Source organism: Chiloscyllium plagiosum, chromosome 10, assembly GCF_004010195.1.
Source record: "Chiloscyllium plagiosum isolate BGI_BamShark_2017 chromosome 10, ASM401019v2, whole genome shotgun sequence".
Lineage (NCBI taxonomy): Eukaryota > Metazoa > Chordata > Chondrichthyes > Orectolobiformes > Hemiscylliidae > Chiloscyllium > Chiloscyllium plagiosum.
Window position 1 is genome coordinate 26,101,726 of NC_057719.1, and position 12,691 is coordinate 26,114,416.

Consider the following 12,691-nt stretch of genomic DNA (forward strand, 5'->3'; position numbering starts at 1 on the left):
CAGACCTCCAAACAGTATTCAAAACATTTAAACAATATTCAGAGCTTTGGATTCCAAATGTTAGTGTGTCCAATATGGACAAACAGGCCAGTAAGATTTGAGGAATGAAGGCCTACATAGACATTACACATCAGATTATTTTCTGAGGAGCTGAAAGATCACCAAAAGGTAAAATCAGAACAGTAATTCAAAGTCAGATTAAACTTCTGTATTCGTCATCGAGAATTAGACAGAAACCTGCAGAATCTGACAATCACTACATGAGAAGATTGCAGAGAAAAAGCTTTTCAAATGGGGAGCATTCAAATCCATAGAAGCTTTCCAGAAAGATTTGCTGGACAAACTAAAGACTAGCATTGAAGAGCTACTGAAGGATGAACAGAAGTACACAGTGATCCTCGCAGGTCAATGAAGCTTACAGGTCCTAAGTAGAAACTTGATGGTTAACACAATCAACGTTCCTCTAAGCTGTGCAATCACAAGACCAATTGGTGCATCAACACATAGCTTTTGCTTGCCACACATGGATCTTGGAGGATCCCACAGCAGCAGAAAAAAATTAGAGGGATTGTTGAACACAATCACTAGAGCACAAAGGAAATTTCCAGCCTTAAATCAATCTAACAAAGCATGTTGCATAAAAGGCCATTGGAACAGTAAGTACATAAGAGTAAAAGTTTATCCTGCAATAAATATCTCTACACTGATCCCAACAGACTATACACAAAGAGTACCTTTAAGTTACAATAAGGACCACATGTTCTAGAGGTATATATGTGAAGTGATTGACAAACTTGTGTACATGATGAGACTAAATGTGATAAGCCCATATTTCACACTGTGAATCTCATAGAAAACATCAATATCATCGCACCAAGTATATACAAAAATTCAAATTATTGTTATGGAAACTGGTGATTATTTGTTATTATCTAAGACTGACACATGGTCAAGTACTAATATACTACTCTTATGAGTTCTAAAGAAATCATGTACCACAGACATGGGATGAAACTTACAATTGTAAAATTTTCAGTAAAAAAACAGTTCACATAAAAAAAAATCAATATTACTGGACCGCAAGTACAATTAATCTGTTCCACATTGTATACACTGCTGGACCAGCAATTGCAGGTACAAAAATATGCCTTGATCTTACGCAGTCAGAACCCCTGGAATCATTCAGACATTGGGAACTCAACAGAAATGGCAGCCCATTATCAATAAACAGTGGCTGAACTGAATATGAACAAATGGATCACTTCAGTTTCTTCTGAATTAATGGAACTAAAATCTCAGCTCTCAGCTGTGGAGAGAAAATAAGAGTTCTAGAGAAAAAGGCTGAGAAACCTTGCTATCCTGTAAAATAACATCTCTGAAATGATTAAGCCTTTAAGGTATATCACCACTCAACTTACAAAGGTGGACAAGGAGCTGGAAGTAAAAGAAAAAAACAAAGGATGAACTACAAGCCCTGTAACATCGATCCAGTGAAAAGATTGCTGATTTATTGGGTGATGTGAATTAAACTGCATGTAAAACAAGTTCAACAAGAACAGCCATAGAAAGGCTTTAGTTCAAGCAATTTTGGAGAAAGTGACAGAGTCAATGGGGAGATGCAAGGAGCTCCAATTCATTCATAAGACAGTCCTTTCAGAAATAAACATCAGTAATGATGCGCTGGTGAAAGATAGTGTCCAAGTAGGACAGTGAGACAACCAGTCAACATTTGGAAGAGATCCAGGCATCAAAGAAAGCAAAAGTGAAACAGACATAAAGAAGCTGGACAGTTACAGGAACAAGTAATGAAATAACACGTATAATTGAGTTATGATATACAATTAGAAGAAGTCAGTGTATAAAACTAGAAGAGTCAAAATAAGCAGGAAATTCTTAAGGAACAAAACAGTAACTGTCGAGATTTGAACCATTCAAAAAAGAGCTTCGAAAGAGAATTGAGATCAGTCAGTAGTTAATCTAGAGAAAAAAACTTTGCTACGCTGCATCAGGATGCATTTTGCAACATCACCTACATTGCCTGAAGGAAAAACATTATAACACAAACCAGACTAACAGACAGTCTCACCAATGACTGTGGAAATCAATGATACCTTCAGACAAAGTCATCCTAATGAGATCTGGATGTTTCAAAAATTAGCTATACATCATAGAGACTTACATGTTACGGGAAGTAGTTAAGCCTTATTTTGGAAAGGAGGGGGATTTAAGACAATTAACCTTTAACGACTTAGTGCACTGTCTATATGTAATGCTGCATCTGCCTGCCACCTGATCTACAATGGGTTTGGAAGTTGCACACATAGAAATCAATTGGTTTGCTATAATATCTGTTTCATAACTTATAATCTGTCTTACTGTTTTAAATAAACTAACCTGATGTATTATTAATTATTAGACAATTATCATTAATATGACAGTCAGTATTGCTTTTTTGCTAATCACCTTAAATTAATGCCTTCTATTTCTCAATCTTCCATCAACAGTTTCAGCATATCTATTCCATCTAGATTCCTCATGATTTTGAACACTTCTATCAAATCTCATCCTAATCTTCTCTTCTACAAAGAAACCGCCTAACTTCTCATTGTTTTGTTTTACAGAGTGAAAGTCCCACACCTTTGGAAGCTCCCTCTTCTTATTCCCTCTCTAATGCCTTCGTGTTGTCCAAATATGGACACAGTAATCTAGTTGAGACTGAACCAGTGTCTTATGCAGGCTTATCATAATTTCCTAGCTCTTGTATGCAATGCTCCTATTTATAATGTACAGTATGCTTTACTAACCTCTTTCTCAACCTATTCTGCCACTTTCAATTATTTGTGTATCCAGCCTCCTCTGTCCCTATATACTGTTTAGAACTGCACATTTATTTTACATTGTCTCTCTTTGTTCTTCAGACTAAAATGAATTACTTCACAATTCTTCACATTAAGTTCCATTACTTGACCATCCTTTCCACTCTGCTGCCTATGTCTTCTTCAAATTTATCATGTCTTTCCATATTCCCATCCTCCACTGTATAAAATGCCTTTCTCATTTGTTTTAGTCAATCTTCCAGATCATGGACAGATTATGCTGCCTGAAATGTTACGCCGCAATCAATTTGTCTCAGGAACACTGTTAAAGTAACAGCTGCTCTTTATAAAGCAAATTTTACATGGTATAGCAATAGATTTATCCTCCTCAATGTTACTGGTCTCATCATGAAAACCTTCAATGAGACAATGCATTACTTCATACAGTAGTAACGTTAGTGTTTGGTGAAATTGCAGAATGGACAATATATTGTTTGAATACCTCTCATGGTTCTTATTTCAACGAAGCAAATTACATTGAAAAGTTTGGGAAAAGTGTGAAATGAAGAGCCAAAGTAATCCCTATTACATAATTGATAATAAATGTAACTCCTTTTAAAGAGTGTTAGAAAACTGTAGAGGTTTTGGTAAGATGCTGGATATTAAATGACTAACAGATTTGGAAGCTATAATGGGATCTACTGTAGATGTCCACTGAAGCTGAAATCAAATGGGCAAAATGGACTCTTTATCCATTTAGCACTCTTTACCTGTGGGGGTTTAATACAATAAATTCTGTAAATGTATGAGAGATTGCATGTGGGATTGAACCTGCCTCTCAAGCAGATACCTTGTTTGCCAATTAATTTGGTTGCAGTGTGCGCCCAATGTTAATCCCACCATTGATTGGCTTTACACCCCTGCAGACATCACAGTTGTGAATGGCTGACACTAATAAGAGCTAGCTGTGCTGCTTAAAACCAGATACTATCTCCCCAAAGGCTAAGGGCACATATGAGGTCTGTTACAGGGAACTTAGATCAGCACTTCAGTGAGACATGCTATAGAAGAAGACAATGTCGAGAGTGTGGTGCTGGAAAGGGACAGCAGGTCAGGCAGCATCCGAGGAGCAGGAGATTCGATGTTTCAGGCATAAGCCCTTCATCACTTGCTCCTACAGAAGAAAACAGTTGGACATGCATACGAAATTCCTGATGCATTGGCATGCCTGTCAGAAAACCTACGTGCAAGATCAAAGAGTGTACAGGAGTCTGATGCCAATGTGGCACAAGGCTTTGCAGTTTATCCTTTCCAGTTTGGATGTGCTGACCAATTTCATAAGAACAATGGGCAACCCAACTACAATCAATGTCAGGTAGCCAATGTCTCATTTTCCTTGCAGCACAGACAGAAACTACCAACTGCATTGGTACTATAATGGAGTGGAAAACCTGGTTCTTGTAAGACAAGCCCACTTTGTTGTCATACAAGCTCAGACTACTGCCACCATAACTATGGACATCAATTATCCCAATGGCTTTCACTGTGTCCCAGTGGCTCAGAAATCTGGCCTCCAGCAGCTTACTCAGATTTCTGAGGCCCTGTTGTGCATGACCTACTGTCCTGTCTCAGTGGGACACCATTACTCCTCCCAATGCTGCCCTGCCAAAGCCACTGCTTTGGCAATTAGCCCAGGCTTGCAGCCAAAATGGTGCAATCTGAATCTATACCTTCTCAAGCTAAGATGCTCACAGTTACCTTCTAAGTCAATCCCCAACTGAAAGTCCACCATTCATGCTGCAATCGCTGAGATAGCATTTTGTTAGCACAATAGGGAAGATGTCAGAGAAAATGTCCTCAGTGAAGCATTAACATCTCATGTTGTGAGGTGGTGGTAGGACTGTTCCTCCTTGAACTCCTTGCATAGTTATGGCATTTTGCTGAGGGTCCTTCAGCTCCTTGTCCCCTTCTCTTTTGTAATGGTTTTCCCGACCAACTGTCACATCTTCCCATTTCCCTGGAACATTGGAATCGAATTCCAAGAGTCAAGAGTCAAGTCTAGAGTCGCTTTATTTGTCACTTCTACCATATACAACTGATACAGAAAAAACAAAAGAGCATTCCTACAGGACCAAGGTGCTGCATGGACAGCACAAAACTACACAATCATACCCAGGGCGGCATAAAGTGTATAAGAAATGGAAAACACACAAGACAGCACAGTAATTCCTGACATGTCAAGACAATAGGCACAGTGATGTACAAATTACAGAGGAATCTCAATTATCCAAATACCAATTATCTGAAAATTGGATTATCTGAAGGAGATCTCGAGGTCCAGATGGAAACTTTACATCAAAGATGTGTTTTCAACAGTGATCGCATCTTTTGTTTACAGTTAATAAACAGGCACCGTCTCCAACTGACTGACTGCAGCAGCAGTCTTATTGTTGGTGTTCAGTCCAGCTACCCCCGAGAGGGGGTGGGTGTGTACAGGGTTGGGGGGCAGGCAGGGGTGGTGTTGGACGGGGACGGGTTGTGTGCTTCTGCAGTCTCCTGAATGGGGAGCAGACTTTAAAAACTCCGAGCCCCAGAGGAAAGGCATTTAATCAATTAACCAAATAATCGATTATTTGAATAAAATAGTGCCTGCCCATCATGTTCGGAACCAGGCAGTGATGCAGCAGCACAGGGTACTTGCAATGAACCCTCTGTAGAATGTGGTGAGGATGGGGAATGGGAGGTGGACTTTCCTCAGCCTACACAAGAAGTAGAGACGCTGCTGGGCTTTCTTGGCTATGGAGCTGGAGTTGAGGGACCAGGTGAGATTCTCTGCCAGATGTATGCCAGGAAACTTGGTGCTCTTCATGATCTCCACAGGACAGTCGTCGATATACAGTGGAGAGTGAGCACTCCATGCCCTCCTGAAGCCAACAACCATTTTTTAAATTTTGTCCACATTCAGAGACAGGTTGTTGGCTCTGCACCAGTCCGTCAGCCACTGCACTTCCTCTCTCTATGCTGACTCATTGTTTCTGCTAATGAGACGCACTACAGTTGTGTCATCAGCAAAATTAATGATATGATTTGAGCTGTGCGTTAGCAGGGTGAACAGCAGTGGACTGAGTACACAGCCCTGGGGAGCCCTTGTACTCAGTGTGATGGTGTTGGAGATGCTGTTCCCAATGCAGACTGACTGAGGTCTCCCAGTCACCAAGTCCAGGATCTAGTTACAATGGGAGGTATTTAGGCCCAGCAGACTCAGCTTTCCAATCAGATGCTGAGGAATGATGGTGTTAAATGCAGAACTGAAGTCTATGAACAGTAGTCCTTCTTGTCCAGGCAGGTGAGGGTCAGATGGACGCTAGTGGAGATAGCATCGTCAGTTGAGAAGTTGGGACCATATGCGAACTGCAGGGTATCCAGTGAGGGGGGGCAGCAAGGTCATAATATGCCTCCTCACGAGCCTCTTCAAACACTTCATGATGATGGGTGTTAGCGCAATGGGGTGGTAGTCATTGAGACAGGACGCTGAAGAATTCTTTGGCATGGGGACAATGGTAACAGCTTTGAAGCATGTTGGAACTATGGAGCCGCTCAGGAAGATGTTAAAGATGTCCATGAGAATATCTGCTATTACATCAGAGCATCTTCTGAGCACTCTACCAGGGATGTTTCCTGGTCCAGCAGTCTTACATGGGTTGACTCTGCATACGGTTTTCCTCACGTTAGCCGTGGTAAGACACAGCACATAGTCACTGGGGGGGTGGGGTTGGACTTCCTCACTGCCACATCATTTCGTGCCTCAAACTGTGCATAGAAGTTGATCAACTCATCGGGAGGGAGGCATAACCACCACAAGCAGGCGATGCTGTTCTGTGGTTGGTGAAGGCCTGGATGCCCTTCCACATGCTCCATCTATCGCCGCTGTCCTCAAAATGGCTGTGTTTTCTCAGTGCGTGCGCACACTTTGCTTCTTTGATGGCCTGGGTCAGATTGGCCCTGTCTGTAGTTAGGGCTGTTCCAATAACTGCCTGCTGCCTTGGAGCAACTGGATTGTGCAAAATCCTCCATCACCTGCCTTTTTACTTCTCGGAGACTTTTGCAACTATGAAGAGCTTTAGACAGCACTGAGCTTCATACATCAGCAATAACAGCCTGGAGAATGCAATCAGCAAACAACGTGCAAATTACTTCTTTAAATAGAACCGTATTTTTGGGGGGTCGAAGGTGTTCTTCTTGCTGAAAAAAACATATGTTCAGCCATGCCTGATTAAGAGAAGGTGTGAGCTGGAAAAGTGAGCTCCAATTTGGTGCTGATGGCAACAAATCAACCTGAGGTGCTGATGAATGTCATGATGTGCTTGCTGTGTACAATTATGGCATGTGTGTTAATGTCCTCGCCAATGGTGGCGTAGGCATGACTCACACCAGAAGTGAGCACGCTTGCTGCAGATGCCATTCTGGACCTTTAAGGCACTTTTAAAAAATGTTAATGAAGCGAATAGAAACTCACAACTTGAAGATTGAGGCGACAGACTGATTGGTTCATCTCAAGTATTCAAGACTTCGCAGTCATCATCCTTCTGTGCATATGTATCGATGCACAGTCGCTGTGATATTAGCAGATGGCATGCCGCAGCTTGTTATTCACGTGTTGCTGCATAAAATAAAAGTGATATAAATCTGGAGATGACAACAGATGACGTTATTCAGCAAGTATCTAACAGACTACCCTCATTACATTCTTGATTCAAAATGGAGAAATGAGCTGAGGTTATCATGACAATCTTTGACATCACGGCCACATTTGACTGAGTGTGGCATCAAGACCAGCAAAACTGGAATCAATGGGTAGCAGGGACAAACTCTCTGATGTTTGGAGTCAGAGCTGGCACATAGGAAAAAGATTGAGGTGTTGGAGATCAGTCATCTCAGCTCCAAGACATCTCTGCAGGAACATAGGAACAGGGATAAGCCCCACAGCCCCTTAGCTTGTTTCACCATTCAATAAGACCATGGCTGACCTTTGACCTAACTCCATAGACCTGCCTTTTGCCCATATCCTTTAAAACGTTTGCTCAGCAAAAAGAAATTATCTACTTCATATTTAAAATTACCAACTGATCCACTTGATAATTTTGTGGAAAGGAGTTCAAAACATCCACCACTAGTTCTGCAAAGAAGTGCCATCCTAACATCTCTCCTGAACAGTCTGGTCCTAATTCCCAAATTATGCCCCCCATAATTCTTGAATCCCCAACCTGTGGAAACTGTTTATCTTTATCTACCCTGTCTTTTCCTGTTAATGTTTTGAAGATTTTGATAAGATCACCCCTTAACCTTCACTCAACAAATGTGGCTGCAGATTGTTCCAGATGTTTTATCTTTTGGACTGCTGTGCCGAACTCTCCAATATGGAGAATGAGGATATTTGTGGAGCTGCCTCCTCCACTGAATCATTTAATTGTACAACACCATTCATGATTGAGTGTGCCAGGTCTCCAGAGTTCAGATTGGATCTGTTGGATGTGGGCTCGTTTAGGTCTGACTATCCCTTGCTAGAGTTCTGTTTCCACAAGCACTGACTCTCACCAGGATATAGGCTGCACAGATACTAACTGTGAAAGGGATGCAGATTCCACGTACACTGATTTTCACTGGATTTCGCACTGTTTAACATTAGGATTCCTATTTCACAGACACTTACACACTCACCAGGATATAGGTTCTGAACACACTGAATGAGGGATATTCCTGATTCCTGATGAAGGCCTTATGCTCAAAACATCGATTCCCCTGCTCCTTGGATGCTGCCTGACCTGCTGTGCTTTACCAGCACCACATTCACGACTCTGATTGAGGGATATGTCCCACATACACTGATTCTCACTGGGGTGCAATAGAATCTTGGATTTGGGGTCATAGTTGCAATAAATAGGCCATCAACACTTTGGCAGTTATCTCAGAGAGTTGTGGATGCATGGAATGGGTTGCCAGCGGTGGTGGTGGAAGCAGAGTCATTAGGGACATTTAAGCGACTGCTGGACATGCACATGGACAGCAGTGAGTAGAGGGGTGTGTAGGTGAGGTTATTTTATTTTAGGTTAGGAATAATCCTCGGCACAAAATCATGAGCCAAAGGGCCTGTTCTGTGTTGTACTTTTCTATGTTCGATGTTCCATGATGTATTTAAGTTTACCCATAGTGCCATCGAAAAGTTATGCCATAAAAAGAGGCCATTTAGTCCAATGTGAATACACAGCAGATAGAAATTCAAGAAACAAAAGACTCAACATTGTACATTGGTTTTTAGATAGGAAAGGTATATGGCCTGTGAGAGTTAAGTGCGGTTTGCTGATCCTCTTTGTTTAATCATTTACATGGTTTGGGTGTCATTGACCAAGCCAGCAATGACTGTCCAGAGAGTAGTTAGGAATCAACCATCTTGCTGTGGATCCAGAGTCACATGCAAGCCAGACCAGGTAAGGATGGCAGTTTCCTTTCCTTAAAAGGGATTCACGAAGCAAATGAGTTTTCCTGGCAATCGATAATGGTTTTATTTCATCATTGGCCTCTTTATTTCAGATTTGCCATTGAATTAAGATTCCACCATCTGCCATGGCAAGATTCAAAGCTGAGTTCCCAGAACAATCCTAGGTTTCTGGATTAATAATCTAGTGATAATACCATTAGACCATCAACTTTTTATTGATCCTAGAGGATGGAGACACAGAACTACCTGATCTGTGCAACTGGTGCGGGTGTGGGATGATGGTCTTCCACTGGATGTTGTCATCTTTCTTTTCTTTGTTCTCTTCTTTTCAGGAGGTTGCTGAGATGTCAGAATATCTCACTGTTGGTCTCACTCTCCTTCAGGCGAAGACTCCAATGGATACAAGACAAGAATCAATATGTCAGAATGGTCACCTCCCAATCCTTAGCTTGTGGTGAGTTCACATTTCACGAGGAACAGCTCCTAGCTCTGTCTAAACACTTGCAAAGATAAGAGGCTGAATAAGGTGCCATGCCAACACCTTGGAATGTCCACATTCGAGCCTGACTGCAGTGTTCCAGACACAACCAAGTATTTATTAAATTAGATTCCCTACGGTGTGGAAACAGGCCCTTCGCCCCAACAAATCCACACTGATCCTCCGAAGGGAAACCCACCCAGACCCATTTCCCTCTAACTAAAGCACCTAACACTATAGGCAATTTAGAATGGCCAATTCACCTGACCTGCACATCTTTGGACTGTGGGAGAAAACCGGAGCACCCGGACGAAACCCATGCAAACACAGGGAGAATGTGCAAACTCCACACAGACAGTCACCCAAGGCTGGAATCAAACCTGGGTCCCTGGTGCTGTGAGGCAGCAGTGCTAACCACAGAGCCACCTTAGACTTTTCAGAGAAAGGGTATCAATGCTGTATCAGTCACTTCCATATCTTTGTCACCCATTTATAATGGGCTTCAATTTCTTACCATAGCTCCCACAGACACTGATTCTTCCTGGGATATGGATTCCACAGGAAGAAGAGCCAAGACAGGAGATTGGTTGGGGCAGGAGTGGAGTCTATTATTCAGCCTCAATTCAGCAGCAAGGGCACCATACTTTGGGTCCTGGATCCAGCAGTTGGCCTGAGTTAGCAGTTCAGTGGGTATGAGATCTGGCAATAAACCTGAGTCAGTGATAAAGGAGGGGATGGAGATGTCCTTCATTTGGACATGGGGGTAAAGTTGGTCAAATCCTGGTAAGGGCAAGAATGGAGAGGAGGGGGAGATGGGTGAGTGAGAGCTAAGTGGGAATGTGAAGGGCAGCATGGTGAATGCGATTTGGGAAATATTAATTTTTGGTTTTCATGTTTAATGATTGCTTCTGATGCCTGACAATTTCTGATGTCTTTTGTTGGCAACTGATTTTTAAAAAATGGCAACTGAGTGTTTTGATGACTGAGAAATAACTCATTCCAAACTATACTTCCAAATGATGACTGATCCATTAGGGCACATTTGAAGACAAATGATGTCAATATTTTCAGACAAGAAATTTTCTGCTATTTTAAGGAGGCATTAAGCTAATTCTTTTTGTCTTAAAATTGCTTAATTCCTTAGTTAAAACGCTAAAGTATCATCACTCTTAAATATTCATTGTTTTTGTTTTACTGTCACATGTGTCACATCCAGGATCTGAGGAGCAGGAGAAATGTTGATTCTCCAACTCTTCGGATGCTGCCTGCATTGCTGTGCTTTTCCAGCACCACACTCTTGACTCTGAGTTCCAGCATCTGCAGTCCTCACTTTCTCCTATGTGTCACATCCAAACTATCAAACTCTCTTTACGAAGTGTTTTCCTGTCAAGAGTGGGCTTTTGCTGGCAGTTCTGTTTGTCAATATTGTATAAGTATCAAATAATTTATATGACAAGGCCAGATTATCATTAAACTAAATCCTTGCTTGTGGTGTACATTCATTAGGAATTAGAAACGAACTCACCAGTATAAATGTCCGCATAAATGCAGTAATTATTTGTTTCACAGATGCAATTCCGAACTAGAACTGATTGTTTTCAATATCAAGTTTCAAATCATCTACATTAGTCATTTGCATCAGTATTTCCTAAGCACCCAAATCAAATTGCAGCATTTTTTAAAAAAAGGCAATCACACACAGTGGAATAATTTAATAATTTAATATTGCATCGGTTCAGAGGTTGGATCAGGGTGCAGGAAATGCTGTCAAAACAAATTTAACTCAGTTCATCCTAATCCAAACTGAAAGCATTCTCACAACCTGCCTGTATTAGGAGTTCAAGAATAGGAGCTGCAGAATTGAACAATTCTCTTAAATGTTTAATATTAATGTTGAAATTTCCACTGATGTTCCAACACCCAAAGTTTGTGTTTGAAAGAAGTTGATTTTTGTTCCTGACATAGATGCCGCACATGTTCATTTTGGTTTCCAATTGACAGGAGGACCTGTGTTATTTTCATGGACCGATTACTGATTTGGATATCCAGGAGGATGGACAGTACTTACAGAAATCCTGCAGTCCCTTTGAGGAAAGGGAAAGCTGAAGAACCCATTAACAATCAACTTTTATAATTAAACTGAGCATTGCCAAAGTCCGTTATATCTTGTTTCCTTTTCTTAAGATATTATTCATTGTATCATTTTGATGGTACAATGTCATACCTCCATTGTATACATTCAACATTCAATGGGGAGCGGTGTTGGCAAACAACACTGGCAATGTTATGCAGCTGCATCTCTTATTGTAGGCTTCATTCTTGGTATGCTGATTATATGTAACTTGCTGGTATCACTGTTGACATGGCATTGCCAGTTGGTGATACCAGTGATGTTGTCTTGTGATGTTGCTGATGTTGTTGAATTTCACTGCTCTCAGCTCAATTATAGGTCAGCTATGCACTCTGTTCTTTCGCATTTGCCTCCCAGTTTCAGCCTCAATGTGGGATGACCTTGGAGTTCTCTCACCAACAACTTGTGCTGGGTTCCAGCCAGATTTTGACAACTGGATCCTGTCTATGTAGTTTGTCCATGCAACAGCACAGGCATGCTTGGTGAAGTGCTGACCTGTACATCAGTGAGCTATTAGAGTCTAGATTAGAGTGGTGCTGGAAAAGCACACCAGGTCAGGCAGCATCCGAGGAGCAAGAAAATTGACATTTCGGGCAAAAGCCCTTGGGTCCTGATGAAGGGCTTTTGCCTGAAACATCAATTTTACTGCTCCTCGGATGCTGTCTGACCTGCTGTGCTTTTCCAGCACCACTCTAATCTAGACTTTGATTTCCAGTATCTGCAGTCCACACTACTGCCCATCAGTGAGCTGTTGTCTTAGTTACTCCTGG

The 12,691-nt window shown here is 41.6% G+C and overlaps 1 long non-coding RNA gene across 1 annotated transcript in view; it reads left to right on the forward strand.

The window, feature by feature from the left end:
• The window catches only part of LOC122553445, a 31,924-nt gene extending 19,995 nt beyond the window's left edge, over nucleotides 1–11,929 (forward strand). Inside the window, exons 2-3 of the long non-coding RNA XR_006312713.1 lie at nucleotides 9,645–9,766; nucleotides 11,792–11,929. This is a non-coding gene — a long non-coding RNA (uncharacterized LOC122553445). The remainder of the gene's footprint in view (nucleotides 1–9,644; nucleotides 9,767–11,791) is intronic.
• The last annotated feature ends 762 nt before the right edge of the window (nucleotides 11,930–12,691 follow it).